We start from the raw sequence: 27,070 nt of genomic DNA, 5'->3' as shown, positions 1-27,070 counted from the left end.
ACAGGAGGACCCTGAGATATACCAAATATGAACTCAGAACCAGGCAAAGCAAGATTTCCTCAGTCAGAGGAAACTCGGAAGAAATGCCCCATAAAAGTAATTCAAACTACCAAGAGGGTGTGACTCTCTCTGAACCCACCTGTGTGTCTATCCACACTTTCTATCTTCTGTACTGTACTCTTTCTTCTCCCAATAAACACTTGTTTCACTACTTTCTGTCTCTATATGGAAATTAATTTCTACACAGCTGACAGGCCAGCCTCTTGCCCCTGGCCACTGCCCCTGGTGATCTAGTGGTTAGGATTCAGCATTCTTCCCTGCCGCTGCCCAACCTCAGTCTCTGGTAGGCATCGAAATCCTGCTTCAATTCACTATAGGATGAGACCAGCTGAGGGGAAAACCAATAAACACAGTTTGGAGGCAATTTGTACACTTGAGTTTGGACTAGGTATGAGATGATACCAAATAGTGCCAATTTTATTATGAATGAGAATAATATTGTGATTTTGTTAGAAAAAGTGACCATAAATTTTAGAAAACCATACTGAGTCATGTAGGGATAAAATTATGCTGTGTGATATTTGCTGTAAAATGCACCAAGAAGAAAAAAGAAAAGCTGTTTAAAAAATGGGTCAAGTTGGTGGTTCAGACAGTAAAGAATTTGCCTGCAATGCAGGAGACCCGGATTCGACCCTGGGTCAGAAAAGAGTTGGACACGACTAGTGACTAATACTTTCACTTTCATTCAAAGCCAGTCATCAAAACAGTGTGGGACTGGCATAAAAACAGGCATATTAAGTTAATGGGATAGAATAGAGAACCCAGAAACATACCCTTGCACATACAGTCAAATAATCTTCAACAAAAGTGGCAAGATGACAAATGAGAGAAAGAACAGTTTTTTCAACAAATGATGTTGAGAAAACTGAATATCTACCCGCAAAAGAATTAGTTTAGACCCTTATCTTACATTATTTACCAAAAACTAACTCAATATGGATTAAAGTTCTAACTGTAGGACCTGAAACCATAAAATTACTAGAAGAAAACACAGGGGAAAAGCTTCATGACATTGGATTTGGGAATGATTTCTTGGTAGGACACCAAGAACACAGGAGCAAAGTTAGACAAATGAAACTATATCAAATTTAAAAACATCAGTGCATCAAAGAAATAGCCAACAGAGTGAAAGGCAACCTTCAGGTGGGAGAAAATATTTGCAAGTCATATATATGATAAGGAGTTACATCCAGAATGTATAAAGAACTCTAACAATGACGATGACAACAACAACAAAATTAAAAAATGGGCAAAAGATTCGAATGGACATTGCTTCCAAAAAAGATGGCTCACAAGTACATGAAAAAATGCTTCCACATGACTAATCATTAGAAAAACGAAAACTTCAATAAAATATTACCTCCTCCATTAAGATGGCCGCTATAGAAAAATTACAAATGTTGGAGATCATAGAAGTTTTGTACAGTTAATGGGAATGTAAAATGATGCAGCCACTTTGGAAAACAGTATGGAGGATCCTCAAAAAAATAAAAACATAATTACCATATGATCCAACAGTTCCACTTCTGCGTGTACATTCAAAAGAATTGAAACTCAATTTCAAAGAGATATTCACACACTTGTATTCACTGAAGCAGTACTTATAACAGCTAAGAAACAGAAGTAACCCAGATGTCCTTCAACCAATGAATATATAAAGAAAATGTGATAATACATATATTGGACTGTTATTCATGAAGGAAATTCTGTCATGTGCTACAACACAGATGAACCTTCAGGACATTATGCTAAATGAAATTAGCCAGATATAAAAAAAATAAATACTGTATAGTTCCACCTACATGTGGCATTTATAATAGACAAATTCACAGAAACAGAAAGTTGAATTGTGATTTCCAGGGGTTGGAGGAGGGAAAAAATGAATTGTTCAAAGAGCATAGAGTTTCAGTTTTACCAGATGAAAAACTTCATTGTATAACAGTAGGAATATGGCTAATACTACTAAATTGTGCACTGAAGAATGGATATGATGGTAAATTTTATGTTATGTTTTTACCACAATTTAAAAAAATAAATAACAGATTCAGTGAATATGACAAAGTTTTGGTAATTGTTTTATGACTGATATCTCTTGTGGTCCAACTGAGGCGTGTGTGCTCAGTTCTGTCTGACTCTTTGCCACCCCATGGACTCTATTTAGATAGCTCACCAGGCTCCTCTGTCCACGGAATTTTCCAGGCAGCAATACTGGAGTGGGTTGCCTTTTCTTCTCCAGGGCATCTTCCAGACCCAGGGATTGAACTGGTGTCTCTTGCATCTCTTTCCTTGACAGGTGGGTTCTTTACCAGCTGAGCCAGTAGGGAAACCAGATGTCTCTTGTACTAGTCTCTAATTTTATATCTATATCAAATTTTTAGTAATTATTTTAGAAAAAATTGAAAAAATATAGAAAATGTTAACATATTCACTCAGACAAGGAATAATTGGGTGTTTTTGTGTGTTTGGAATGTTTCATAATTGAAAAAAGCAATAGATACAGAAAATTGGCAACATTGGACCTTAAGTTCATCCAATTTGAATCTATGGATCTCTATTTCAAATTACTATAAGAAAGAGAATTCTATACTAGTTAAATCAATTGTGCCAGTAGAGAAGATCACATAGTTCGAAAAAGACTTCATGGGGAAGATAGGGTCAAATCCAAGGGAGTGATCTGTACTTTGTAGAAACTCTGAAAATATATACTATAGGTCAGAAGGGCAGGATGGATTTTCACTGTAGATAAGAAAATTAGACACAGTTAAGGCATAAGGCCTGGAGGTATTTGGCTGTCACAGTTAGATGCCACTGTCTTTTTGTGCCAATAATAGATCCTGAGACTCCTGTGCTAGTTCTTTTTCACTTTGCTGAAAAAGAAAAAAGGTGCTTTCAGAATTCCAAGGTATTTGCTGCTATACTCTGGTAGCTGAAGGTAATGCTTGAGTCTCCCTTTCTTTTTCTTCAGGGAATGCTAAAAAGGTGTTAGTTATAGTCATGACCCAGTCAAAATGATTCATGAGCTTTTTTAAAATCTTTTTTTTAATTCATTTTTAATTGAAGGATAGTTGCTTTAAAATGTGTTGGTTTCTGCCATACAACAGCGTGAATCAGCCATAAGTATACATATATTCCCTCTCTCATGAGCCTCCCTCCCACGCCTCCCCTATCCCACTCCTCTTTGTTGTTGATGAGCTCCCTGTGTTATACAGAAAATTCCTACTAGCTATCTGTTTTACATATGATAATATACATTTTTCAATGCTACTCTCTCAATTTGTCCCTCCCTCTCCTTCCCCCACTGTGACCACAAGTCTGGACCCATGAGCTTTTACACAGGTTAATTATTGAAGACATAAAAGAGAAGAAATTGATAACAACATTAGCATGAAAACAGGATTGCATTCTCCACATTAAACAGGCCATGAATAACTATAAAAAAAAGACAAGAAAACTTCGATTAGTTACTCAGGAAATCTGCTCTGTGATTTTACACCTACTCTAGTGTGTGTGTTTTATGTTTTCTCACAGAAGATGTTTCTGAATATGGTCTATTAAAGAAATTTTTGAAGCTTATTATTTGTTGTTTATTTTAAATGAAGATTTACAAAAGTTGCAAAACCAGGAAATTTACATTAATACAATGTTGTGTATAGGTCTGTTATTTTACTATATGTGTAGTTTCCTGTAGCCAAAACTACAATCAAGATATAGAATTCTTCCTTAAGCACAAAGATTTATTGATACTGAAATCAAATATAGAACACATGACTCTGTATAAGTCCTTTTATTTTATTTTACAGGCAATGAGATTCACATAATAGAATATTGTATTTTTTGTTTCAAATGTTTAAACAAAATTTAGAATGTTTAAGAGGAGAAGGCAGCTCTTTTGTATTTACAGACAGTTGTTGTCTCTTCTTATGTTCTACAACTTCTTCTTCATAATTTCCTTTCTTATTCAAAGACTTCCTTTAGTCATTATTTTAGCTTATGTTCTGCTGTTGACAAATTCTCTCAGGTTTCATTCATCTGAACATGTCTTTTTCCTTAACATTTGTTAAGAAGAATATACAGGATTTACTTATGGAAGCCAGATACAGTATTTGGGGTTGATGTTTCTTTTCTTTCATTATCTGAAAATGCAACATTTCTTTCTCACTTCCATGAGGATGAGAAATCCATTATCATTCAAAGTGGTCTTTCACCTGGTAGGTAAAGTGCCATTTCTCTCTTGTTGCTTTCAAGTTGTTTTCTTTGTTTTTCGTTTTCTAGAGTTGTCGTCTCCATTCCGCTTCTGAGACATCCACTGAGCTTTTTACTTCAATTATTTTTTCAGTTTTTAAATTTCTACTTGGCTCTTCTTTATATTTTCCATTTCTGAGCTGATGTTTTCCATTTTTTCATTTGTTTCAAGTGTATTTATAGTTGCTCATCGAGACATTTTCATAATGGCTCTTTTAAAATCCTTGTGACATAATTTCAACATCTGGGTCATATTAGTGCTGGCATTTGTTGAATGTCTTTGCTCACTCATATTGAGGTTTTTCTGGTTCTTAGTATAGCATGTGATTTTTTTATTCTATCCTGGACATTTTGGGTGTTATGTTGTGAGACTCTAGGTCATATTTAAATCTCTTTTATCTGCCCTCCCTGATACTGTGTCATAGCGGGCAGGGATACGTCCTCACTACTGCCAGTGGGGGATAAAGGTCCAGGTCCCCATTTGTCCTCTGTTGATGCCTCAGGGCTGCCTAATTACTGCTAAATGGAGGTGAGATTTCAGGTTCCCTACTCAGTCTCCATGACAGTTTTCTCTGGGTATGGAAGGGGTGCCATTGCTTCCCGCTTGACTTTCACTTGGCTTTGACCTCCACTGACACTACAAGAGGGAAGCTGTTCCAGTGCTGGCTGGTAGGGGAAGTTCCCCAGTCAGCCTTCTCCAGTATCACCTCATTGCTGCCAGGTGGGAATCCCTCAGTGGCCTCCACTGACACTGTAGGGAGAGGCTTCTGACTGCTAAGTGAGGATGAGAGTTCTACTTCTCTACCTGGCTTCTCAGACACCAGGTTGGCAGTGCCTTATTACATCCTGGCAAGAGTGGAAGCCTAGGCTCCCATCTCAGGGAGCCTAGGCTTTTGCTGATAGCAATGGAACTCTGAATGGGACAACACAAGACGAGATGGTTGGATGGCATCATCAACTCAATGGACATGAGTTTGAGTAAACTCTAGGAGATAGTGAAGGACAAGAAAGCCTCGCGTGCTGCAGTCCATGGGGTCGCAAAGAGTCAGACATGACTTTAGTTACTGAACAATGGAGCTAGAGCTTCATTTTGTTCCATGATGAATTTCTGTGTTAGGGTAGTTATTGTCTAAAAAATTTTTCTCTTTTCATGCTGTCCCTTTCTTTGCCCTTTGCTAGAGAGAATGGGCTTTTATTTATTTTCTTTTAAACCGATTCTTACTGACTTTTCTGGGTTATGGCTTCTCTAGCACCACCCAGTGAGAATATACAAGTCAAAAAGAAGACTCAGGGAATTTGCCACATGGTCTTTTGAGGGTTTCAAGATCCATAGCTGGTCTTTAATTTTATGACTACCTTCACAATGTTCTGATATTTGTTTTATATTTAACGTCAAGGACTTTTACTTGCACTTAGTAGAAGAAATTATATCTACTTCATTTAGTCTGTAACCAGACAGTGAGATTTTAGAATTTTATAAAGTTTAACTTAGTTCAGACAATTTTAAATTTGATTAAACAACTTTTGTTAATTTTTAAAAATCATTTAATTGTAGTAAAAATGCCCATGAGTTACAATGGAGCAACCACCTCATCCCAACTCTTAACAGCTAGTTTAATACATTTAGCACAGAGTAGGTAAGATCAGTAACCTGGGAAGTCATCTTTCAAACATGATTTTCTTTGGAAACCAATAACAATAGGGCTTGACTGTGGTGCAGATAATGTATTAACATAGCTAAAGAAAGAAATATGCAAACTGATTATTAATGTGAAAACTTGAAAGAGGAAGTCCTCCAAACCCACATGTAATACTTTTCATTTCAACAACACAAAGTGAGAAAATGCCCTATGCAGGGAAGTGGATTTTCCAACACTTTATCCTTAGACATTCTGTCTTCAAACAGAAAAATATAAGCATTGACCTGGCATAATTTGACTAACTCCTTCCTTTTATTCTGATTCCACAAAAAGAGGTGACATATCTGTTGGATTTCATGTCAATTTCTTATAGATAGAGAATAAGCCGCACAGAAGATTCAACTTTCTGATACCTGCGGCAACTCTTTCTTTAAGTTGGCCTTGTCACCGTTTTCTCATGAGTTTGATCTGTGTGAGTCAACTCCTCATTTCCACACCTTCAGAGTGGAGGAGCAGATAATGAAAAGAGGGACCCAGAGCAACTTACTGCCTTCCTGGGAGAGCCAGATGGCGTTCCTAAGCAATATCTCTAAACTCCTCAAATTATTCCAATTGTTTACATGCTTCAAAAACAAGTACTTAGAAACGATACTTTTTAACGTGACCATATTAATGCCTAATAGGCATTTAGCTACAGTGATCTAAGCATCATAAAGAAAAAAAAATATTCTTAAGGATTCATATCCCAAAGAGTAAATGTTTCCTGAAGGTAATCTCGGAGAAGGCAATGGCACCCCACTCCAGTACTCCTGCCTGGAAAACCCCATGGGTGGAAGAGCCTGGTAGGCTGCAATCCATGGGGTCGCTGAGGGTCGGATACGACTGAGTGACTTCGCTTTCACTTTTCACTTTCATGCATTGGAGAAGGAAATGGCAACCCACTCCAGTGTTCTTGCCTGGAGAATCCCAGGGACGGCGGAGCCTAGTGGGCTGCCGTCTATGGGGTCACACAGAGTCGGATATGACTGAAGTGACTTAGCAGCAGTAGAAGGTAATCTGACAATCTGATGACAGCCATTCTTCTATTCAAGTAATATTTACAGAGTGTCTTGTACAGTCCAGGTTCTTAAGATAGGTCAGGAAAGGCAGCAAACTTCTGTACTATGGAACTTACGTTCTAGAGAGTGGAGACAAGACAGAAATAAGACATGTAAGTAACATGTCAATTTCTTACATGTAAGTAACATGTAAGACATGTTTGTAACACATGCCATGGGGAAAAAATGTAATATGGGTGAAGGGGATCAACAATGTGGGAGTGGAAGGGAAGGGTGTAATGGAGAGTAGGACAGTACAATTGAGGAGATGAGATCCTACACAAATTTAAAGGAGATAGATATCTGCATGTAACAAGGATATCTGACAACAAAGCATTGAAAAAGGGAGAGAGTGATGGAGAAGATGCACTCAGAGAGGTAAAGAGAGTACACATAAGGATGTGGAGACTTTATAAGAATGTTGGGTCTTATACTGACTGACACAAGAAGCCAAAGAGGATATTCATTAATGTAACCTTTTTCTTTGATGTAACTTCAAACTGACAGCAACAAGAAGAGTAAAGGAAATAACTTTTACTTATATTAATTGGTTGTTTATATTTTCTCCCATTGACATCTATCATTCTTTCTCTCTCTCTCATTCCCCTTCTCTTTTCCTCTGTTTTTCTTTCCCTTTAAATAGATGCTTTTTTTTTTCTAAATCATTTGACAGGAAATTGAAGAAACTGATAACTATATACCACTGAATAGTTCAGTGAATATATTCTCAAAAAAGGGGCATTCTCTTATATAACCATGGTACAGTTAATAAAATTAGGAAAATTGATATTGATAAGCACTGTTATTAACTCTACCATCCATATTTGACTTTTGTCAATTTTCTGAGTAATATCCTTTATAATTACACTTTCCCCTCTGATACAGCCCTGGAATCATTTTTTTCTTTAAGAACTCTAAGTTCCTTTTAATGCAAAATGTAAATAGTAATCAAGTTATAGGTATTAGGTGTGCTCATGCAATGCTATGTGGTAACTTTTAGACAATCTCAGTGAACACATCTTATATATGTATATGTGCACATATACACATATATGCCTATATATATTATCATTTGTAGATTTATCTAGTGAGAATGGTAGATATTAAAATCCATGAGTTTATAGTAATGCTTTCCATCTCAATCCAATACTACTGTGCCTTATTTCCATATTTATAACTCCCTCTTAAGATACTGCTCCATTACCTTTATTTACTCATTTATGTAAACGAGGTTTAACATTGCTAATCCAAAAAACCTCAAATAGCCAAAGCAATCTTGAGAAAGAAGAATGGAACTGGAGGAATCAACCTGCCTGACTTCAGGCTCTACTACAAAGTCATCAAGACAGTATGGTACTGGCACAAAGACAGAAATATAGATCAACGGAACAAAATAGAAAGCCTGGAGATTAATCCACGCACCTATGGACACCTTATCTTTGACAAAGGAGGCAAGAATATACAATGGATTAAAGACAATCTCTTTAACAAGTGGTGCTGGGAAAACTGGTCAACCACTTGTAAAAGAATGAAACTAGAACACTTTCTAACACCATACACAAAAATAAACTCAAAATGGATTAAAGATCTAAACATAAGACCAGAAACTATAAAACTCCTAGAGGAGAACATAGGCAAAACACTCTCCGACATACATCACAGCAGGATCCTCTATGATCCACCTCCAGAATATTGGAAATAAAAGTAAAAATAAACAAATGGGACCTAATTAAACTTAAAAGCTTCTGCACAACAAAGGAAACTATAAGCAAGGTGAAAAGACAGCCTTCAGAGTGGGAGAAAATAATAGCAAATGAAGCAACTGACAAACAATTCATCTCAAAAATATACAAGCAACTCCTACAGCTCAATTCCAGAAAAATAAATGACTCAATCAAAAAATGGGCCAAAGAACTAAATAGACATTTCTCCAAAGACGACATACAGATGGCTAACAAACACATGAAAAGATGCTCAACATCACTCATTATCAGAGAAATGCAAATCAAAACCACAATGAGGTACCATTTCATGCCAGTCAGAATGGCTGCGATCCAAAAGTCTATAAACAATAAATGCTGGAGAGGGTGTGGAGAAAAGGGAACCCTCTTACACTGTTCGTGGGAATGCAAACTAGTACAGCCGCTATGGAGAACAGTGTGGCAATTCCTTAAAAAACTGGAAGTGGAACTGCCTTATGATCCAGCAATCCCACTGCTGGGCATACACACTGAGGAAACCAGAATTGAAAGAGACACGTGTACCCCAGTGTTCATCGCAGCACTGTTTATAATAGCCAGGACATGGAAGCAACCTAGATGTCCATCAGCAGACAAATGGATAAGAAATCTGTGGTACATATACACAATGGAGTATTACTCCGCCATTAAAAAGAATACATTTGAATCAGTTCTAATGAGGTGGATGAAACTGGAGCCTATTATACAGAGTGAAGTAAGCCAGAAAGAAAAACACCAATACAGTATACTAACACATATATATGGAATTTAGAAAGATGGTAACAATAACCCTGTATACGAGACAGCAAAAGAGACACTGAGGTATAGAACAGTTTTTTGGACTCTGTGGGAGAGGGAGAGGGTGGGATGATTTGGGAGAATGGCATTGCAACATGTATAATATCATGTATGAAACGAGTCGCCAGTCCAGGTTCGATGCACGATACTGGATGCTTGGGGCTGGTGCACTGTGACGACCCAGAGGGATGGTGTCGGGAGGGAGGAGGGAGGAGGGTTCAGGATGGGGAACACGTGTATACCTGTGGCGGATTCATGTTGATATATGGCAAAACCAATACAATATTGTAAAGTTAAAAAATAAAATTAAATTAAAAAAAAACATTGCTAATTCACACCATTTCAAAAAGCAAATCTGTTAACTAGAGTTCAATATTTGTCTAAAGTTTTATAAAGGTAAATTACATGCAAAGAAATGCATAACAATTGTGTACAATTTGATGATTTTTTGACAAACACATACACTTCTTTAACCTGTAACTCCTCTAATTCTGCTAACCTGTCAGGGCAAAGAAGTCAAGGTTATATGCAAGGAGATGATAATAAAGATTCAGAAAATTTTAGTGAGGCAAGGAGGGAAGTAAGAACATTGGTTGTGGGGAAAGAAGGGGAAAGATATAGGAAAGTATACAGAATCAGTGAATTTGAGATTCATATGGGGTTCCTCTGGTGGAACCTATTTGTTGTCAGAGGGTGGGCTTCCTCTGGTGGCTCAGCATAAAGAATCCTTCAATGCAGGAGCCACAGGAGATGCAACTTTGATCCCTGGGTCAGGAAGATCCCCTGGAAGAGGACATGACAACCCACTCCAGCATTCTTGTCTGGAGAATCCCATGGACAGAGGCGCCTGGCAGGCTATAGTCCATAGAGTTGCAGAGTTAGGCATGACTGAAGCGATTTAGCATGCATTCATGCATGCATGGGGTTGAAGGTTAGTATAGGACATTTTCGTATGGACTGTCATATCTGTGTGTCAGCATATTTACTAACACAATAGATGCTCATTGTATGAAATATATTGAGAATTTATTATATTTGGAATAATCCTAAAGGTTTCTTTCTCTTGAGAAATGCTTTCTTTCTTGAGGCCACTCATAGATTGGTGTATGCATTTTTAAACTGCTTCTCACATCTGCTAAATCTAACAGTGAAAAATTAAAGAAAGAACACAAAACTTGTTTGATTGTTGTTCTGTTCAGTTCAGTTCAGTTGTTTAGTTATGTCCAACTGTTTGAGACTCCATGGACTGCAGCATGCCAGGCTTCCCTGTCCTTCACCAACTCCCAGAGCTTGCTCAAACTCATGTCCATAAACTTGGTGATGCCATCCAACCATCTCATCCTCTGTTGTTCCCTTCTCCTCCTGCCTTCAATCTTACCCAACATCAGGGTCTTTTCCAGTGAGCTGACTCTTTGCATCAGGTGACCAAAATGCTGGAGTTTCAGCTTTAGCATCTGTCCTTCCAATGAATATTCAGGACTGATTTCCTTTACGATGGACTGGTTGGATCTCTTTGCAGTTCAAGGGACTCTCAAGAGTCTTCTCCAACAACACAGTTCAAAAGCATCAGTTCTTCAGTGCTCAGCTTTCTTTATAGTCCAACTCTCACATCCATATATAACTACTGGAAAAACTGTAGCTTTGACTAGATGGACCTTTGTCAGCAAAGTAATATCTTTGCTTTTTAATATGCTGTCTGGGTTGGTCATAGCTTTTCTTCCAAGGAGCAAGTGTCTTTTAATTTCATGGCTGCAGTCATCATCTGAAATGATTTTGGAGCCCCCCAAAATAAAGTCAGTTGCTGTTTCCATTGTTTCCCCATCTATTTGCCATAAATTGATGGGACTGGATGCCATGATCTTAGTTTTCTGAATGTTGAGTTTTAAGACAAATTTTTCACCCCCCTCTTTCTATTTAGTTTAGATGGCAGTTCAGCAACTCTTTTAGATAGATGCCTTTTAGCTTTACAATTTTGATGAAGAAATGTATCACCTCCTAAAGAGAAACTTTGGTTCTGAAAACCAACTTAAAAATTGTAAGGTCCTTTTTAACCTTTGTATTCTGAAGCAGTTTTAGTAAGTTAAAAAAAAAAATCCTTCAAAGAATATAGTGTGAAATGTAACTATGCTTTCTACTCCCTTGCCAAAAAGTTGACAGTATTAGTTTTTCTTCTAATTTAAAAATATAAAAAAAGACAATCATGGTCCCTTTATAGAGCCAATAGATTCAATTCTGAAATTTCCACATAGGTTATTCTCAGTCTTCAACTAATAGGAAATATTTGTTTTGCTGCAACTTTAATATAACATCAAATATGTAAATATTTATAGTCTTTGTTTACATAATTTATATTGCCATATGAAAATGCCTTCACAAGCAATCCATGACCAAAGCTGCTATAAGTGGAAGTAAATGGTTGCTCATAACACACAAATTCAGTTGTTTTCATTGTTTTATTAAAAAATAAATTTCATATTTTCACTACAATATGCTTGGATCAAAGATAGCTATCAAAATCCACAGACAGGGCAAGAACAGTTGGTGTGTTTTCTCAGCAGACTTTGAACTCAATGACCCTAGAAAGTTCACTGAATCTCTTTGTAGTTCACATTCAGTTGTTAGAATGGTGTGGGAGAGGGATTGAATGGGAAACTCAATCCCTACTGAGTTTAGGGATTTATATAAATTGCAGAATTTTTCTTTTATTTTTTCTATTTTGTTTTTGGTGAGACATGGTTTTTGGTCATTGTTCTTTAGTATTACCTCCAGAAAGTCTGTAGAAAAGGAGAACAACAGTGAAATAAATGCATAACTTTTAAACTTGATTTCTTAAATTTACCAGTAATAATAATTGAGATGCAAAATGAAAAAAAAGGTTTAAAATTACCACTTTTTTTCCCAAAGAAAAACTTATACTCCAAAGATTCTTCTTTGTAGGTGTAATTCTTCTAGTATTAGCAAATACATTCAAACCTGAATTTTGGCAAAGAAAGGAGTTGAACATAGTGAAAGAGGCTGTGGAGTTAGGAAGACAACCAGTGACTCTGCTGACATTTCTTTAATTTCTTTCACCTCAAATTTCTTATCTGTAAACTGGGGGCAGCAAAATCTATCCCGAAAAGATTATAATGAGAATTAGAATGAAGATGTAAAGTATTTAATATTACTGGTGATAAAAAAGTGACAGCAAACACCCTTACTATTATGTCTTAGGGTAAGGGAGCCAGTGTCTGATCTCTGACTACTTGAGCAGACTTGGCCAACTTTTGCTTTATCAGCAGTAAAACTTTGTAGTATTAATAGCATAGAAAGTTAATGAATTTACCTTTATTACAAAATGCAAGAGAAATAAATGAAATGAATATTTACCAAAGTTCTACTGAAGTTTTGAAATTATCAGTTTGTTTTTCATATTTGAATAGAGATGCTTAGGTTTTGGCTCAGTTGGTAAAGAATTTGCCTGCAATATGGGAGACCTGGGTTTGATGCCTGGGTTGAGAAGATCCCCTGGAGAAGGGCATGGCAACCCACTCCAGTATTCTTGCCTGGAGAATCCCCAAGGACAGAGGAGCCTGGTGGGCTGTAGTCCATGGGGTTGCAAAGAGTCGGATACAACTGAGTGGATAAGCACAGTACAGCTTAGGCTGAAATTGTAATAAATAGCCATATGATCATAAATATAGTTGCTTTTTGTGATATTGTAGAGATTTATCTAATTATTCCCATATTCTATCCAGTAATTTTAATGTACCTAGTCTGCTATACTTTTATTAGTTTTTTCTTCTTCAGGTTATTTTTCATGGCTGTACTGCAAATGGTACTGGCACAGTACTTGGTACTATATTTGCACTGTATTATCAGATGTTTATCACATCTGGCAATCAGCAAGAAATAGATTACATTTTACAGAATGGGAGAAAACAGTTGTTGTTGTTCAGTTTCTAAGTCATATCCAACTCTTTGCAACCTCATGGACTGAAGCATGCCAGGCTCCTCTGTCTCCAGGAGTTTGTTCCAATTCATACCATTGAGTTGATGATGCTATCTAACCATCTTATCCTTTGCCACTCCCATGTCCTTTTGCCTTCAATCTTCCCCAGCATCAGAGTCTTTTCCAATGAGTCGGCTCTTGGCATCAGGTAGCCAAAGTATTGGAGCTTCAGCCCAACCATCAGTCCTTTCGGTTATTATTAAGGGCTGATTTCTTTTAGGATTGACTGGTTTGATCTCCTTGCAGTCCAAGGGACTCTCAAGTCTTCTCCAGCACCACAATTTGGAAGTATCAGTTCTTTGGCACTCAACTTTCTTCATAGTCCAACTCTCATATCCATACATGACTACAGGAAAAACCATAGATTTGACTATGTGGACTTTTGTTGACAAAATGATGTCTCTGCTTTCTAGTACACTGTCTAGGTTGGTCATAGCTTCTTTTCCAGGGAGCAAGCATCTTTTCATTTAGTGGTTGTAGTCACTGTCCAAAGTGATTTTGGAGCCCAAGAAAATAAAATCTGTCACTGCTTCCACTTTTTCCCCTGATTAATTTGTGAGTGAACATATTTGTGTTACTAAGACCTCTGCATCCCTACACAGCTTGCAACTGCAGAGAGTCATAAGAAATACAGAAGAAGATTGTGCACAACTCTATGAAACCACCCCTATCACTATTATTCTCACTTCACACCCGAGGAAGCTGAGGCTTAGCCAAGCTGAAATTGACAAGATTATCAGGTTAGTTTAGTAAGTGTCAGAGTAAGGGATTGAATCTGTATCTGTGACTTTCAGAGCTCTAATGACATCATAGTAAACTATAAAGAATTTCACTTTGATTTTTTTTTAAAGAAAAAACAGAGCAGAGGAACAGGAAACAAAATTAAAACAAAACAAAACAAAACCTAGGATTTCCCAGGTGGCAGAGTGAATAAGAATCTGCCTGCCAATGCAGGGTCTGCCAGTTCGATCCCTGGTCTGGGAAGATCCCACATGCCATGGAGCAACTACTGAAGACTGCATGCCCTGGGACCCGCATGCTGCAACTATTGAAGCTCGTATGCCTAGAGCCTGTGCTCCGCAGCAAGAGAAGCCACCAGAATGAGAGGCCTGGGCTCTGCTCACCACAACTGGAGAAAGCAACAAAGACTCAGCACTAAAAAATAAAATCTAGACCATTAATTGTACAGGAATTCAGGAAAGGACATTGGTTCATAGACTAGGAGAAGATGGGAATGTACAGATTATTTAGTCCTCATTTTCTCAATGAAGAAACTGAAGCCATGTAGGTAAGTCGATTGCCCCAAACCACAGAATCTCTTAAAACTACAACTCCATGCTTTTTCCAAGATAGATTTGTGACTAATTGAGAATAATCTATATCTAAATTGTCAGATCCAAACTTTTTAATACTGTACATCATGAAGTTAGCCAAAATTGGATAAACTTGGTATTATTGTGACACAGAGAAATGGAGAAAAAATAGGATGATTCAAACATCAAACCTGTCTATATGGAGGCTTTAAGATGTATCAGGTACTGTTGGGTCCTGTGGTCACAGTCTTTTAGGGAACAGAGATATATCTACCAGTAAGGATAATATAGCACAACAAATGCAATTTGAATGGCAAATCACAAAATGCTGTGAGCACTTGGAGTGGGGAGGAATTAATTCAGCCTGAGAGATTTCAGCTGATCCCTGTGTGATGCTTCACAAAAGCGATGATATTTGAGTTTGACAGGCACCTGTGGCTGGAGGCTATTTCATTCAGAAAGAACAACAAAGGTATCAGATATCATACATACAGTGAAGTGTGTTAAAGAAATAGCAAGGAATTCAACCAGGCTCTAAATATTTATGCAAGTGCCTCAGAGATGTATTTTGAAGAGTTCTTGGCTTATGAAAACTGCAGAATCATTTTGTTCAAAAAACTTCTTACTCATTTCAAATCTTGCTCAAGTCAAAATCCTTTAGAATACATTTCTACTCCTCTGGTAACAGCATCACCAGACCCACCAATGGCATGCTTATTTGAGTAATTGTCACAAGCTATACATGTTGACCGGGCTTCCCAGGGCGGCACAGTGGTAAAGAATATGCCTGCCAATGCAGGAGATGTAAGATAAGGCTTCAGTCCCTGGGTTGGGAAGATCCCCTGGAGTAGGAAATGCCAATCCACTCTAGTATTCCTGCCTGGAAAATTCCATGGACAGAGGATCCTGGGGGCTACAGTCTATGAGGTTGCAAAGAGTCAGACCCAACTGAGCAACTAAGCACATACATGTTAACAACCTGTGAATAACCAGTCTTTTATAGCTTTGGCCATATTTTTGCTCTATGTCTTTGAAAAAATTGTGTGGACTTTGCCAGACTATTTGCTTCTCAGTTATGGATAGAATTCAGTTAAAAGGTAACTAATGCAAATAGCACTGACTAATGCACTAATGAACTAATGCAATAAGAATCTTTACAGTTCTATAAGCAAAAAAATTTCCTCTGGTGGTATCTGCTATTCATTTTATATTTATTGCTCTTAAAGCTTGTTTTATTTCAAATATAAAGAAAAAAATTTTCATTTCTTAACATTTTTTATACCTTCTGGAATTCTTTTTCTAAGTTAAAATTTTCAATGAGCTTGGAGGGAGTCTGTATCACAAGATTACATGCTTGTTTTCTTCATTCCTCTTAGCCTTGAATAGATTGAATGTGGGGGTGGTGTGGGGAATGACATCGTACTCAACTAGTATTTCCAGCATCTGGCACTTAATAGGTGCTTAACCAGTGAGAAATAGATGAAGGAGAATAAGTGAATGAAATTGGTGAAAGCCCCACTGATCTGAGAATCTAGATATTGGCCAGGGTGAGTTTGGTAAGAACTCACCTTGAATCTTCTAAGAAAAGAGGTTATCTGAAACATTGGGAATTTCAGGAACCAAAAATAGCCCCCCTTTTACCTTTTCCTAAGTTTGTGAAGTAAGACACATAAAACAGTTGGAGATTCTTTTAAAGGAAGTTGGATTAGTGATAAGCTGTTTGGAGATCATGACTTAAATCTACAGTCAAATAAGTTTTCTGATACTTCATTCAGTGTTGGATAGACCTATCTCCCAGGTCATCAGCATAGCTGGGCACCTAGGGTCCTCCCAGAGGGGAGTCTCCATACCATTTGGCAGAGAGCAGATCAGATGTTATTAGTTCATTCTAAAAATGTGAATCATATACTCATTATATGCTAGGCAATACAGACATGACATTAAATAATTCCTGTGTTCACACTGTTGGACTAAAGTAAATAGATGATTTCCATACAGTGTAATGGTGAACTCCAAGGCACAAAGGGAACAGGGGAGGAACCCAAAGCTGGACTTAGAAGGTCTAGGAATGATTCTAATAAAATATCCAAGATGTAGCTTGAAGTAATAATAAAAGCTCTCCAGTTAAAAAGAGAATGTTCTAGAAAAGGAATGGAGTGTTTGAGGCATAAAAAACATTTTTTAATAACTGGAAGGTAAGATATAAAGGAAAGGAAAAGGAAAGAATGAAATTGAGGCAGGAGAACTTAGAGGAGGACAGATCAGGAAGGACTTTGCAAGCAATTTTAGGCACTTTTTACTCAACTTTCACTTAAAGGGAATGGTAGTTAATTGAATGACTTCCAGTGGGAGAATAATATGTGTTAGACTGACCCCTTTATAAAATGCATTTAAAAAAAAAAAAAAAGATGTCCAGAGGACCATTTGGGAGACTTGAACATCAGTAGAGGCAGGGAGGTCAGAGAGAAGTAGACAGATTTGAGAAGCATGTAAGATGTAATATCAAGAGGAATTAATAGAAGCTTAGTTGAAGAACAGTGAAGTCAAACCTGATGCTAGTGTTCTCTGGTATAAGTGGAGAGATGTGTGGCCTTAAGTGATACAGAAAAATGAACATAGGAATGTCATCTGGGTTGGAGATAAAGTTTTGAAGAATGTCGACAAGGTGCAAAGTTGATTCACGTGTTGATATTATAAAAGATAAAATGGAAAAAATACTGAAGTGTTCCACTGAACATTAACTCAAGATGTAAAAATACTTTGAAAAACAGATGCTTTGGGGAATGGTTATTAAAAAAGATTCAAGTATTCCCCTTGGGCAGTTATAAAGCATATCTATCTGCAAAGGTACACTTATTACCTATTTTGAGCTACAGTTACATTTGATTGCCATGGATTTATTTCTTTGGAGGTTTTTTTTCCGCGTCAGTTATAGATGAAACAAGTACTTTCCCACGTTCATCTTTGTGCAATATGTGATCTGGAACAGCTCAATATAATTAGCGACTTCAGAACATTGCCAGAATTGAAGCAGCAAAGTGTGACATCTCCTACAAATTAAGATTCATTGCCAACTATCCTCAGGGTGAATTGACTCTGCATTATTAGCTCCCCTTTTCTATACAAACTCTTTGTCTTATGATTATTTCTGATTGCATATATATATATATATATATATATTTTTTTTGCATTGACCACTCAGACAATTAAGAATCTGCCTGCAGTGTGGGAGACTTGTGTTCGATCCTTGGGTCAGGAAGATCCTCTGGAGAAGGGAATGGCAACCCACTGCAGTATTCTTGCCTGGAAAATTTTATGGAGAGAGAAGCCTGGGGGGCTACATGGGGTTACAAAGAGTTGGACCTGACTGAGCGACTGACACTTTCACTTTCACACACTGTTATTTGGATGTGTTCATTTCAGTGTCTCACATCCTAAAATGTGAGCCTGAGTGAGAAATCAGTGGCTTAAAGGCCTGTGGCTCCAGCAGCTGTCATGGAAGCCAGCACACGACAGGTACTTGGGTGAAGACCTGGACGGTTTGTGTTATCTGACCATCAAGTGAGCCACCACTAGAGGGCACTGGCAGTTCGGTCAGATTGGAGGCGCTGGAGGTGTTCCACAGACACAGGGTCAGGACTGTTTGAGAAAGCACCTGGACTCAAGCCTGGACTTCTGTATTTCACCCAGGCAGGAGGACAGAGAGTCGATGCTCTTATTAGCCCTTATTTCTGGCTTGATTTCTTTGCTCTGAATGTCTCACTGGCTTTCTACCTAGTTTCTCTGACTTAGAAAGTTTTCCCCCTTACCTCCTCAGGTGTGTCTAAGAAACAGCTCTTTTCCAGTCACCTCTTCTTATCATGTTATAGAAGGCACTGCACAGTTACCCAGACTGCCCTTGTTGCTGTATGTCTGCCCCTGGTCCTGGTCCTTCACAACTCTGGAAGTACCAAACCATTTTGCTGTTCACTGAATAGGCTGCTGACTCTCACACATCACATGCTAGGAGCTCAGACGGTTCTTCATCTGCAAATACACTTCTCCACAAAGTATCTTTTATAATCTACTTAATGAAGTTTTCTTACCATCAGGGAGATCTTGCTGTTCTTTCTTCTTTATGTTTTAAGAGTGTACAGTCAATGGCATTTATTACACTCTCCATACTTATTTGTTCTCATTACCTCCCCTTCAGTTTATACTTTCTCCTCAAGGGCAGGTATCATAACTCAGAACCTATGGACTACTTACTTGTAATGATGTAAGTGGCTGGAAAGATAGAACATCTCTCATGGTCCCAGGATATGCTTATGAGGCCAGGCTAGATCCTAAAGAAGCTTTCCCAACTGGGGTGGCAAGAAGGATACATTTAGACACATTATTCTCCAGAGTAACAAAACTCTTCAGTGGCTCAAGATGGTCTGTGCTTAGGCTGCAAATAGGCACCATGTGTGTCAGTCTTGTCTTTCTCATGTGTAATCAGTTCAGTTCAGTTCAGTCGCTCAGTCGTGTCCAACTCTTTGTGACCCCATGAATCGCAGCATGCCAGACCTCCCTGTCCATCACCATCTCCCAGAGTTCACTCAAACTCACGTCCATCGAATTGGTGATGCCATCCAGCCATCTCATCCTCTGTCGTCCCCTCCTCCTACCCCCAATCCCTCCCAGCATCAGAGTCTTTTCCAATGAGTCAACTCTTCACATGAGGTGGCCAAAGTACTGGAGTTTCAGAGTTAGCATCATTCCTTTCAAAGAACACCCAGGGCTGATCTCCTTCAGAATGGACTGGTTGGATCTCCTTGCAGTCCAAGGGACTCTCAAGAGTCTTCTCCAACACCACAGTTCAAAAGCATCAATTCTTCAGCACTCAGCTTTCTTCACAATCCAACTCTCACATCCATACATGACCACTGGAAAAACCATAGCCTTGACTAGAAGGACCTTTGTTATAGATTGTTTGAATACGGGGGCTTCCCAGATGGCTCCATGGTAAAGAATCTGCCTGCCAATTCAGGAGTCACAAGAGATGCAGGTTCCATCCCTGGGTTGAGAAGATTCCCCTGGAGTAGGAAAAGACAACCTGCTCCAGGATTCTTGCCTGAATAATTCCAGGGATAGAGGAGCCTAGTGGGCTACTGTCCATGGGGTCACAAAGAGCTGGACACAACTGAATGACTGAGCACATACTGAATACCAAGATGGGCAATAGGCAGCAGGCCTTCAAGGCTAATTCCATTTGCCATTTTGGGCCTCTAAAAAATGGACAAACTCCTAAGCAAAATATTATAAGTTTACTGTGCCATGGATACACCATGCTATTTTATATCTTGGGCCTTTGCATATGCTGTTCCCTCTGCCTGAAATGTATGTACAGTAGGTCCCCTACAAAGGAAGGAGCTCTTTTCTTAGAGTGCATTTGTAAGTTTAATTGCTTGTACATGACAGCAACTGAGCACAGCATAGCATAGTCAACAAAGTTAGTCAAGGTACCCAACTAACACGGTTGGCTATGTATTACTGTACTGTAATAGGTTTTTAACACTTTTCACACAAATAATACATAAAAACAAAAAATAGACATTTTTAATCTTACAGTACTGTACCTAGAAAAGTACAGTAATGCAGTACAACAGCTGGCATACAGGGGCTGACATTGAATCAAAGGACAAGAAGAATTACTGACTGAAAGAGGAAGAAAAGTGGGAGATGATGGAGCTGAAGGATCATCAGCAAGAGGAGACAGAGGGTCAGCAGCAATTTCACTCACCCCTGACGTTAATGACACCGCTTCTGATTCCTTGCTGGAATCAGATGCGCGTTCACATCTTTGAAAGTTTGCAACTTGAAGATTGGTATGTAGGGAACTTTCTGTACTTGCACTCACTGCCCTTCACCGACTGGCCATTTTGTCCATCTAGTATCCCCCCATCTCATTTTTCAACTCCTCTCCAATATCACCACCTCCTCTGTGACACCCGTCTTAGCTTTCATAGCCAAACCTTGCCTGTCTCTCTCAGTGTTCCCATTAGATTTTTGAATATTTCTACTATATCACTTATAATTATTTTCTTCCTCTTTGTTTTCCTTTTGAGACTATGTGCTCCTTGATAATATGGTTTACTTCCTCCTGTCTCCACAGCTTCAGGATTTAACATTTTGTCTGACACAGCATGCACTTATTAAGTACTCAGTGAATGAATGACTGAATGTTTTGTTCCTTTATTCATTGAGTACTAGCTGCCAAAGATCTATCCTTAGGGTTTAGATGGTTTAACTTTTTGCAGCTCAGTTCCCTGGAGTTGGGCACAAGGTAACAGATAAGTGGACTTTAGAAATCCCTAAGGGTGTCCACAGGGAAGTCTGTCTGTAGGTCACAGAAAAGCAGCCCCTAAGATTGCACTCTGAATAATAGCTTCCATCCCCAGGGAAACAGGATTGCCCATTAGGCAGACTCCTCCTAAGAATGGTCTAGAGAAACATGAGGACTTCTAGAACAAGAACTGAAATGGGAGTGAAAAAGTAAAGCCTTATTTTGCAAAATAGAATCATTGGAGGAAACTCATGTTTGAGCTTCTCTTTTCTGGAGAAGGCTAACCCTCACAAGTTCAGAAATCTTGAGTCATAGCTGCTCTGTAGCCACACAGGAAGGCAAAAATGCCAAGCCATACTTGGAGGTGGCTGGAGTCACAGAAAGTGGCTCAGGTGGTGGGCAGGACTAAGTGACCTGTTAGAGGCTGGGGAAGGCTGTGCTGTGGTTTTGAGATGGGGCTGATAGCAAGGACTCTGTCCATCTCTGTGTCCTTGCTACTGGGTTTATAGCAAAGGCTCAGGAAATGTTTGCTGAATTGTTAAGTCATGATTATTTTTTTTTCCCTCCCATCATGGACTACTGGGCAACTCATCTGAGACCAGTGATTAGTTCCAAATGATTTGGGCAGGATAGAAGAGCGTAAGAATGAGGAGACCTGAAGGTCATGCTAAGATTTCTAATGAGAAATCTAAGGCAAATACAAACCCGTTTGCCTCATAGCTGGAAGCGTATCTGACCTGAAATTAGCTCTCCTGTTAAATTCCTATGTAGGGTTATTCCATTTTTAAGGTGCTATTTTAGCTTATCAAAAATTTAAGTGTCCTCTCCCCTCCCACATTCCATTTGAGAGGTATATCTGTCATATTAAGATACTTTTATCAAGTTTACCAGCCTGCTTGTCAAAAGTTTGTTATGGTTAGTCACCAGAGAATTATAAATATCTTTAGCCTCAGATGCGATTGTACTTAAGGAAGAGAGGACTAAAAGAGGATAAGGGTGGCAGTTGATTTTGTAAAAGCCATTGGTGTATTAAGTACTTTGAATTTTTTTCTATTACTCTTCCTCGTGGATTAGAGGTATATTAGACATGTTGATCTGAGTGGCTCCATGTCGGCAAGGTTGTGGGAGATGGTTGGTGTTTTTCTTGACCATATGCTCATATTTTTCCTGCAAAGGGTAGTGGTAAATCTCTTGAAGAACTATAATAATTTATTTTTATCAGGTAAATAATGTGCATAACCAATGATATTTCCCTCTTTGCAATGGTTGTGTTTGCACAATGGCTAGAAGCTTTGTGTATCACTCTCATAGATTTATTTTTCAAACTGAATAAAAGTAACAACCATTATTGAACATTTATGTTCCAGGCACTGAACTTTATTTTTATTTTTGAATTTTTAAAAATTGGAGTATAATTCCTTTACAATGTTGTGTTAGTTTCTGCTGTACAATTAAGTAAATCGGTTGTATATATACATGTATCCCCTCCCTCTTAAGCCTCCCTCCAACAACCCCCCACTCTCACCCTTCTACATCATCACAGAGTGCCAAGCTGAGCTCCCTGTGCTGTGCAGCAGCTTCCCACTAGCTATCTGTTTCACACATGACAGTGTATATATGTCAGCGCTACTCTCCCAATTCATCCCACCCTCCCTTTCTCCTTTCTCATGTCCATTCCCATTCTATGTCTGTGTCTCTATTCCTGCCCTGGAAATAGGTTCATCTGACCAGTTTTCTAGATTCCATCTCTCAAAAGAAGACATGCAGATGGCCAAGAGGCACATGAAAAGATGCTCAGCATCATTAGTTATTAGAAAAATGCAAAACAAAACACTGGTCAGAATGGCCATCATCAAAAAATCTACAAAAAATAAATGCCAGAGAGGGTGCAGAGAAAATGGAACCTTCTTGCACTGTTGGTGGGAATGTAAATTGGTATAGCCACTATGGAGAACAGCATGAAGGTTCATTAAAAACCTAAAAATAGAATTATCATATGGATTAGCAATCCCACTACTGGCCATATACCGTGAGAAGACCATAATTCAAAAAGACACATGTGCACCAATGTTTATTGCAGGCACTGAGCTTTATATCCACTTAATCCTCACAACTTACAGTACTTTATGAATTAAGTTCTACTTTTATCTCATTTTTTTATAAATGGCAAGAATAGAGACTTGGAGAAATTAAGGTGCCCAAGGATTACTCAGGCCTAGTTCTATGTGATGTGTCCTCACTTTGACCTTTCTTTCTTTGTAGTCTGGGAGACCTAGCGCCCTCTTCCCAAGTTCCTCAAAGTTGCTCTCTCTACCCTCATCCTCCAGTAGCATAGTTTCTTCAACTTCAAAAGTTCTCTCTTTTACACAACATCAATAACCCTTTATTTTAAGCATCTTCTATTTTCCACTCTGCAGCAATCTCAGGGGTCTGGCTGTGATGTAGGAAAACGTAAGAAGAATAAAGGCAAGTTAGTATTCCCTTAAGTTATTTTGCCACGCATATTCTTTCTTTTAGGTTTGTTTATCAGATGAGTTGGTTTGAATGGGTGTGTGGATTCCCTAGGTAAGGTGTAATGAGTTTTGAGGGTGGTGTCGTTCCCTTGCAAGTCTGTTTTGCAGATCCCACTGCCAGACTGCCCGGAATAGTTGTGTTCCTTCTAAACCTCTGCTTTATTTTTATCTTATGGACACCATGAGTCATGTAACAAAGCTACATTTTCCTTTCTGTAGGGCCTTCAGAGACATTTTGATCAGATATGTGTTTGTGTACTCCGACATTCCTAAGAAATATTTCTTGGCTGAATTTTTTTTGAAGGAAAGAGAGATTTGTTTTAAAAATACTGCACATTATCATATATGTCAACACATTGTGTGTGTTTAGAGGGGCGCCTAATGAAAACTGCCTCTGATTCAATGTTTTAAAAAATTTTATTTTTGTGTATGGTGTTAGAAAGTGTTCTAGTTTCATTCTTTTACAAGTGGTTGACCAGAGTTCCCAGCACCACTTGTTAAAGAGATTGTCTTTAATGCATTGTATATTCTTGCCTCCTTTGTCAAAGATAAGGTGTCCATATGTGCGTGGATTTATCTCTGGGCTTTCTATTTTGTTCCATTGATCTATATTTCTGTCTTTGTGCCAGTACCATACTGTCTTGATAACTGTGGCTTTGTAGTAGAGCCTGAAGTCAGGTAGGTAGACCAGAAACTATAAAACTCCTAGAGGAGAACATAGGCAAAACACTCTCTGACATACATCACAGCAGGATCCTCTATGACCCACCTCCCAGAATATTGGAAATAAAAGCAAAAATAAACAAATGGGACCTAATTAACCTTAAAAGCTTCTGCACATCGAAGGAAACTATTAGCAAGGTGAAAAGACAGCCTTCAGAATGGGAGAAGATAATAGCAAATGAAGCAACTGACAAACAACTAATCTTGAGAATATGCAAGCAACTCCTACAGCTCAACTCCAGAAAAATAAATGACCCAATCAAAAAATGGGCCAAAGAACTAAATAGACATTTCTCCAAAGAAGACATACAGATGGCTAACAAACACATGAAGAGATGCTCAACATCACTCATTATCAGAGAAATGCAAATCAAAACCACTATGAGGTACCATTTCACACCAGTCAGAATGGCTGCAATCCAAAAGTCTACAAGTCATAAATGCTGGAGAGGGTGTGGAGAAAAGGGAACCCTCTTCCACTGTTGGTGGGAATGCAAACTAGTACAGCCACTATGGAGAACAGTGTGGAGATTCCTTAAAAAACTGGAAATAGACCTGCCTTATGATCCAGCAATCCCACTGCTGGGCATACACACTGAGGAAACCAGAAGGGAAAGAGACACGTGTACCCCAATGTTCATCGCAGCACTGTTTATAATAGCCAGGACATGGAAGCAACCTAGATGTCCATCAGCAGATGAATGGATAAGAAAGCAGTGGTACATATACACAATGGAGTATTACTCAGCCATTAAAAAGAATACATTTGAATCAGTTCTAATGAGGTGGATGAAACTGGAGCCTATTATACAGAGTGAAGTAAGCCAGAAAGAAAAACACCAATACAGTATACTAACGCATATATATGGAATTTAGAAAGATGGCAACAATAACCCTGTGTACGAGACAGCAAAAGAGACACTGATGTATAGAACAGTCTTATGGACTCTGTGAGAGAGGGAGAGGGTGGGAAGATTTGGGAGAATGGCATTGAAACATGTAAAATATCATGTATGAAACGAGTTACCAGTCCAGGTTCGATGCACGATACTGGATGCTTGGGGCTGGTGCACTGGGATGACCCAGAGGGATGGAATGGGGAGGGAGGAGGGAGGAGGGTTCAGGATGGGGAACACATGTATACCTGTGGCGGATTCATTCTGATATTTGGCAAAACTAATACAGTTATGTAAAGTTTAAAAATAAAATTAAATAAAAAAAAATTTTAAACATTCTTCATTTTTCAGTATCTAGATTTCAATTTTTTATGTTTAATTAAGAAATATGGTGTCACTATTAAGTAACACTTTAGACCTGATACTACAAGTTCAAAAATAAATTTTTATAATGGTTTCATCTTTGTCTCTCTTTAGATATTTGTTTTTCCAGCACGAAGTTGGTGGAAGAGAGGGTTGTAGGGCAGCCCTGGAGGCAGAGAATTGCAGGCCAGCCAGAGAGAAGCAGAGTGCACTGTGGATTTGCACGTACTCACGCCTCAGCCCCAGGAGGCTCACAGACTTGAACTTACCCACCCCTCAGAACAGGAGAGAATTAAATTCATTTCCACTTTAGTTCCAGAAGGTTGCTATGTTCCTGGTGGGCACAAAATAAATATTGACTTAATTGAATGTTGCCCGGTGGTGTCTTCCTTTCCTTTTTTTTTTTTGCTCCCTGGTCCTCCAGCGGCTTCTTCAGATCCTTGGAAATTACATATTGATGAAATTCTAAGGCAAGTCAAGGAAAATTTGAACGTAAAAAAATTTTCTCTGCCCTTTGGCGTCCTCTCTCGCCTCTACTGTGCCTTATGCAACCCCATTGGCGGAAATACCGGCTCAACCACAAACAGCAACATTCTCCCAGCATCACAAAATGACTCCTGAGGTGATAACCTTCCTGCTTAATTTTGTAAGGGGCCACAATGACCTGTGACCTACTACTCCTTTTGTACATGGAGACCTGGACTGTATCAGCTGTCAGTAATATGTCATGTAATATGTCCAGTTCTCTGTTTCAAAACACTGTATGACTCTGCTCTGATATCTAATGGGCAGATCAGTTCCTAGAGATTTCTGAGACTCTGTTCTTGGGTTATAACACTCAATTTGTCTTGAACAAAATTTTCCATCTGTTTTGCATAGATGGATTGATTAATTTTTCATCCACAAAATATCTTTTCCTCAGAGTCTTCCCTTATTTTTGTCCCATTAGCTTTCAGCGTTAGGTCTCTTCATGTTTCAATATCATGTCTTCTTGTTTGTCTTTGTATCTAGGTCTTGTTTCACAGCTTCTCTGGGAATCTGTCCCTCTGTTTTCTCTGAGATACACACACTCTCTTCTATTCCTCCTTTCCATCTCTGTCTCTACTTTCTCACATACTGTTTTATATTTGTGTTTGCGTCCCTTCAGAATTACCATCAAAAATCATTGCAGCTTTTCAAGAGGTTAGACACATTTAAAAATTTTTATAAGGGCTCAAAAGAATTCACTTTACACTTTTTTCTTCAAAATCATGTTTTCATTTTTCAATATTAATTAAGCACTCAGGAAAAGTGGATTGTCTGTACTAACCATAGTATACTCAAGTCATGTGGAGAATTGGGTCTGCTCTCCTCTGGGTTTTCTGTGTGCACTTTGTCCAGACAGGACT

The 27,070-nt window shown here is 38.5% G+C and overlaps 1 long non-coding RNA gene across 1 annotated transcript in view; it reads left to right on the top strand.

Moving 5' to 3' along the window:
- LOC129656192 (uncharacterized) overlaps window positions 1-25,947 on the top strand; it is a 55,097-nt gene extending 29,150 nt beyond the window's left edge. Inside the window, exon 3 of the long non-coding RNA XR_008716260.1 lies at window positions 25,797-25,947. This is a non-coding gene — a long non-coding RNA (uncharacterized LOC129656192). The remainder of the gene's footprint in view (window positions 1-25,796) is intronic.
- The last annotated feature ends 1,123 nt before the right edge of the window (window positions 25,948-27,070 follow it).

Source organism: Bubalus kerabau, chromosome 6 (assembly GCF_029407905.1).
Source record: "Bubalus kerabau isolate K-KA32 ecotype Philippines breed swamp buffalo chromosome 6, PCC_UOA_SB_1v2, whole genome shotgun sequence".
Taxonomy (NCBI): Eukaryota; Metazoa; Chordata; class Mammalia; order Artiodactyla; family Bovidae; genus Bubalus; species Bubalus kerabau.
The sequence above is the reverse complement of the archived record's forward strand: the minus strand, read 5'-3'. Positions and strand labels throughout refer to the sequence as shown.